The sequence below is a fragment of the Oncorhynchus gorbuscha genome, linkage group LG21 (assembly GCF_021184085.1).
Source record: "Oncorhynchus gorbuscha isolate QuinsamMale2020 ecotype Even-year linkage group LG21, OgorEven_v1.0, whole genome shotgun sequence".
Taxonomy (NCBI): Eukaryota; Metazoa; Chordata; class Actinopteri; order Salmoniformes; family Salmonidae; genus Oncorhynchus; species Oncorhynchus gorbuscha.
This window is the reverse complement of record NC_060193.1, coordinates 25,303,565-25,309,564: the sequence shown is the minus strand read 5'-3', so window position 1 is coordinate 25,309,564 and position 6,000 is coordinate 25,303,565.

The window sequence follows — 6,000 nt, the reverse complement described above, 5'->3', positions numbered from 1 at the left end:
CCTAGACCCACTCCAATTTGCATACCGCCCCAACAGATCCACAGATGATTCAATCTCCACTGCACTCCACACTGCCCTTTCCCACCTGGACAAAAGAAACACCTATGTGAGAATGCTATTCATTGACTACAGCTCAGCGTTCAACACCATAGTGCCCTCAAAGCTCATCAATAGGCTAAGGACCTTGGGACTAAACACCTCCCTCTGCAACTGAATCCTGGACTTCCTGATGGTCCACCCCCAGGTGGTAAGGGTAGGTAAATGCTGATCCTCAACACAAGGGCCCCTCAGGGGTGCGTGCTCAGTCCCCTCCTGTACTCCCTGTTCACTTGTGACTGCACGGCCAGGCACGACTCCAACACCATCATTAAATTTGCCGATTACACAACAGTGGTAGGCCTGATCACCGACAACGACTAGACAGCCTATAGGGAGGTCAGAGACCTGGCCGTGTGGTGCCAGGACAACAACCTCCCTCTCAACATGTTCTAGGAAAAGGAGATGATTGTGGACAACATGAAAAAGAGGACAGAGCACTCCCCATTCTCATTGACAGGGCTGAGGTGGAGCAGGTTGAGAGCTTCAAGTTCCTTGGTGTCCAAATCACCAACAAACTAACATGGTCCAAGCACACCAAGACAGTCGTGAAGAGGGCACCACAAAACCTATTCCCCCTCAGGAGACTGAAAAGATTTGGCAGGGTCCTCAGATCTTCAAAAGGTTCTACAGCTGCACCAATGAGAGCATACTGACGGGTTGCATCACTGCCTGGTATGGCAACTGATCGGCCTCCGACCACAAGGCACTACAGAGGGTACATGTAGGTAGAATTATTAAAGTGACTATGCATAGATGGCAACAGGGAGTAGCAGTGGTGTAAAGAGGGGGTGAGGGGGTGTTGCAAATAGTCTGGGTTGCAAAGTACAGAAAGCTTTCGTCGAGTCACCACTGACGGGCTTAACCCACATCGTTTTTTGCTTCCTATTGTTTGTTGTAGCTGCACAGTCTATTCTTTTTTGCATTTCCTTGATATGCCAAACCGACAGAACAACAACATAAATGACTTTACAGGAATTGGCGCGTTTACGCTATACTGTGATTGGATGAATATACGGGACAAGGGAGGTCCAATATGGGACAAACCAATTTATCCCAATATAAGGGACATCCCTGTTAATACGCGACAGTTGGCAACCCTACCTCCTCCCTATAGGCTGTCTCGTTGTTGTCGATGTTCATGGCCTACCACTGTTGAGTCATCTGCAAACTTAATGATGATGCATAACATTAGTTTGAGGTCATTTTTGCCTGTTTAACTAGCTAGCTAGGTTACGATTCACATAATTCTAGCTGATAATTATGAAGTAAAACGTTTGCTTTGTGTATATCTTGTTTCGTCTCTGTTGTTTCCATTGTCCTGGCTGGAAGAAGGTTCAGTGAATGGGGACATGCAGCATGAGGTAATACATTCACTCATCTGATTGGTCGAGTTAGCAGGGCTTCTGACTTTGTGGCTGTGGTAACTAGTGAAGTTCTCTTATCGGGGAGCCGTTTCATGTGCTTTGTCAGGCATTGCCAACAGGGAGATCTCCTTAAATCTGGATCAAATGCGTTAAAATATTGTATACCACAACAAAGCTGATGCTAGCTAGCTTTGAATGGCTAATATCATAGACTGTTTCTAATATTGTTTTAGAGAGAAATAAGTCTATGTACAGTTGTGGCCAAAAGTTTTGAGAATGACACAAATATTAATTTCCACAAAGTTTGCTGCTTCAGTGTCGTTAGATATTTTTGTCAGATGTTACTATGGAATACTGAATTATAATCTCAAGTCTTTCATAAGTGTCAAAGGCTTTTATTGACAATTACATGAAGTTGATGCAAAGAGTCAATATTTGCAGTGTTGACCCTTATTTTTCAAGACCTCTGCAATCCGCCCTGGCATGCTGTCAATTAACTTCTGGACCACAAGTTCTCAATAGAATTAAGGTATGGGGAGTTTCCTGGCCATGGACCCAAAATATCGATGTTTTGTTCCCGAGCCACTTAGTTATCACTTTCGCCTTATGGCAAGGTGCTCCATCAGGCTGGAAAAGGCATTGTTTGTCACCAAACTGTTCCTGGATGGTTGGGAGAAGTTGCTCTCGGAGGATGTGTTGGTACCATTCTATATTCATGGATGTGTTCTTTTGTGAGTGAGCCCACTCCCTTGGCTGAGAAGCAACTCCACACATGAACGGTCTCAGGATGCGTTACGGTTGGCATGACATAGGACTGATGGTAGCGCTCACCTTGTCTTCTCTGGACAAGCTTTTTTTCCGGATGCCCCAAACAATCAAAGGGTATTCATCAGAGAAAATGACTTTACCCCAGTCCTCAACAGTCCAATCCCTGTACCTTTTGCAGAATATCAGTCTGTCCCTGATGTTTTTCCTGGAGACAAGTGGCTTCTTTGCTGCCCTTCCAGGCCATCCTCCAAAAGTCTTCGCCTCACTGTGCGTGCAGATGCACTCGCATCTGCCTGCTGCCATTCCTGAGCAAGCTCTATACTGGTGGTGCCCGATCACGCAGCTGAATCAACTGTAGGACTTTCTTGGGCGCTTGCTGGACTTTCTTGGGCGCCCTGAAGCCTTCTTCACAACAATTGAAACGCTCTCCTTGAAGTTCTTGATGATCCGATAAATGGTTGATTTAGGTGCAATCTTACTGGCAGCAATATCCTTGCCTGTGAAGCCCTTTTTGTGCAAAGCAATGATGACGGCACGTGTTTCCTTGCAGGTAACCATGGTTGACAGAGGAAGAACAATGATTCCAAGCACCACCCTCCTTTTGAAGCTTCCAGTCTGTTATTCAAACTCAATCAGCATGACAGAGTGATCTCCAACACTCACACCTGTGTTAACGAGAGAATCACTGACATGATGTCAGCTGGTCCTTTTGTGTCAGGGCTGAAATGCAGTGGAAATATTTTTGGGGGATTCAGTTCATTTGCAAGGCAAAAAGGGACTTTGGAATTAATTGCAATTCATCTGATCACTCTTCATAACATTCTGGAGTATATGCAAATTGCCATTATACAAACTGAGGCAGCAGGCTTGTCATGTTTGTTAAAGCTTGATCAGCTAATGAGCTACACTGAACAAAAATGTAAACGCAACATGTAAAGTGTTGGTCCCATGTTAAATGAGCTGAAATAAAAGATCCCTGAAACACACAACCTTCTTTCTCTCCAATTTTGTGCACAAATATATTTATATCCCTGTGAGTGAGCATGTCCCCTTTGCCAAGATAATCCATCCACCTGACAGGTGTGGCATATCAAGAAGCTGATGAAACAACATGATCATTACACAAGTGCACATTGTGGTGGGGACAATAACAGATCACTCTAAAATATGCCGTTTTTGTCACACAACACAATGCCACAGATGTCTGAAGTTTTGAGGCATGCTGACTGCAGGAATGTAAACCAGAGCTGTTGCTAGATAATTGAACGTCAATGTCTCTAGTATAAGCCGCCTCAAACATAATTTTCGATAATTTTGCAGTACGTCCCAACTGGCCTCACAACCTCAGACCACATGTATGGTGTCGTGTGGGCGAGTGGTTTGCTGATGGCAACGTTGCGAACAGAGTTTCCCATGGTGGCGGTGGGGTTATGGTATGGGCAGGCATAAGCTATGGAAAACAAATACAATTGCATTTTATCAATGGCAATTTGAATGCACAGAGATTCTGATCCTGAGCCCATTGTTGTGCCATTCATTCGCTGCCATCACCTCATGTTTCAGCATGATAATGCATGGCCTCATGTCGCAATGATCTGTAAAGATTTCCCAGTTCTTCCATGGCCTGCATACTCACCATACAGGTCACCCATTGAGCCTGTTTTGGATGCTCTGGATTGACGTATACTACAGCGTGTTCCAGTTTTGCCAATATCCAGCAACTTCGCACAGCCATTGAAGAGGAGTGGGACAACATTCCACAGGCCACAATCAACAGCCTGATCAACTTTATGCGAAGTGTTGCGCTGCATGAGGCAAATGGTCACACCAGATACTGACTGGTTTTCTGATCCGCACCCCTACCTTTTTCTTTAAAGTATCTCTGACCAACAGATGCATATCTGTATTCCCAGTCATGAAATCCATAGATTAGGGCCTAATCAATTTATTTAAATTGACTGATTTCCTTATATGAACTGAAACTCACAAAAATCTTAGAAATTGTTGCACGTTGCATTTATTCTTGTTCTGTATAATTTAAGTGCACCTAGCCTGTTATTTTTCCTTGCGCCAAATGTGGTGATGCAGAAATGAGAGCCAATATATGGCTGTTTTATGTCAAACTGGGAATATGTGGCAGTGGCCAATGAAACATTTCTGGTTGGTCTCAGAGAGGAAGCAGTGGTAGAAAAAGTACTCAATTGTCATTATTAAGTAAAAGTTAAGATACCTTAATAGAAAATGACTCAAGTAAAGGTAAAAGTCACCCAGCAAAATTCTACTTGAGTAAAAGTAAAAAAGTATCTGGTTTTAAATGTACAGTGTTGGAAAAAGTACTCAATTGTCATACTTGAGTAAAAGTACAAAGTAAAAGCTATACATTAAATTCCTTAATTAGACGGCTCACTTTTCTTGTTTTTATTTTATTTTTATGGACAGACAGGGGCACACTCCAACACTCAGACATAATTTACAAATGCAGTATTTGGGTTTAGTGAGTCTGCCAGATCAGAGGCAGTGGGGATTACAAAGCATTATGTTGATTGGTGCATGAATTGGTCCATATTGCTTCCTTGCATGAGCATTCATATGTAACAAGTACTTTTGGTGTCAGGGAAATTGTATGGGAGTAAAAATTACATATTTTCTTTTGGAATGTAATGGTAAGTCAAAGTTGTCCAAAATATAAATAGTAAAGTACAAATAATCCCAACTACTTTACTACTTCAAAGTATTTTTTACTTAAGTACTTTACACCACTGCTAGGAAGGGAGACTTTTAAAATGGGATTGAGTGAAGTAGCAGAAAATATGTTGAATAAGCAACTAATGAGCACGGAGAGCCTCAGTCACAAGTTTGACGAAATGACCTGATATCTTTAAGTCTAAGATGGCTATTTACTTACTGTTGTAGCTCTTAGTCAGAAGCAAGCTTTTTGTAAGCCTACCACATCCTTATGATATACAGTTCAAGTCGGAAGTTTACATACATTTTAGCCAAATACATTTAAACAGTTTTTCACAATTCCTGACAATTCCTGACATTTAATCCAAGTAAAGAAATGTCAGAATAATAGTAGAGAGAAGGATTTATTTCAGCTTTTACTTCTTTCATCACATTCCCAGAGGGTCAGAAGTTTACATACAATCAATTAGTATTTTGTAGCATTGCCTTTACATTTTTTAACTTGGGTCAAACGTGTCGGGTAGCCTTCCACAGCAAGTTGGGTGGATTTTGGCACATTTCTACCGGCATAGCTGGTGTAACTGAGTCAGGTTTGTAGGCCTCCTTGCTCGCACACACTTTTTCAGTTCTGCCCAAACATTTTCTATGGGATTGAGGTCAGGGCTTTGTGATGGCCACTCCAATACCTTGACTTTGCTGTCCTTTAGCCATTTTGCATGTATGCTTGGAGTCATTGTCCACTTGGAAAACCCATTTGCGACCAAGCTTGAACTTCCTGACTGATGTCCTGAGATGTTGCTTCAATACATCCACATAATGTTACTGCCTCATTATGCCATCTATTTTCTGAAGTGCACCAGTCCCTCCTGCAGCAAAGCACCCCCACAACATGATGCTGCCACCCCTGTGCTTCACGGTTGGGATGGTGTTCTTCGGCTTGCAACCCTTCCCCTGTTTCCTCCAAACATAACAATGGTCATTATGGCCAAACAGGTATATTTTTGTTTCATCAGACCAGAGGACATTTCTCCAAAAAGTACGATCTTTGTCCCCATGTGCAGTTGCAAACCATAATCTGGCTTTT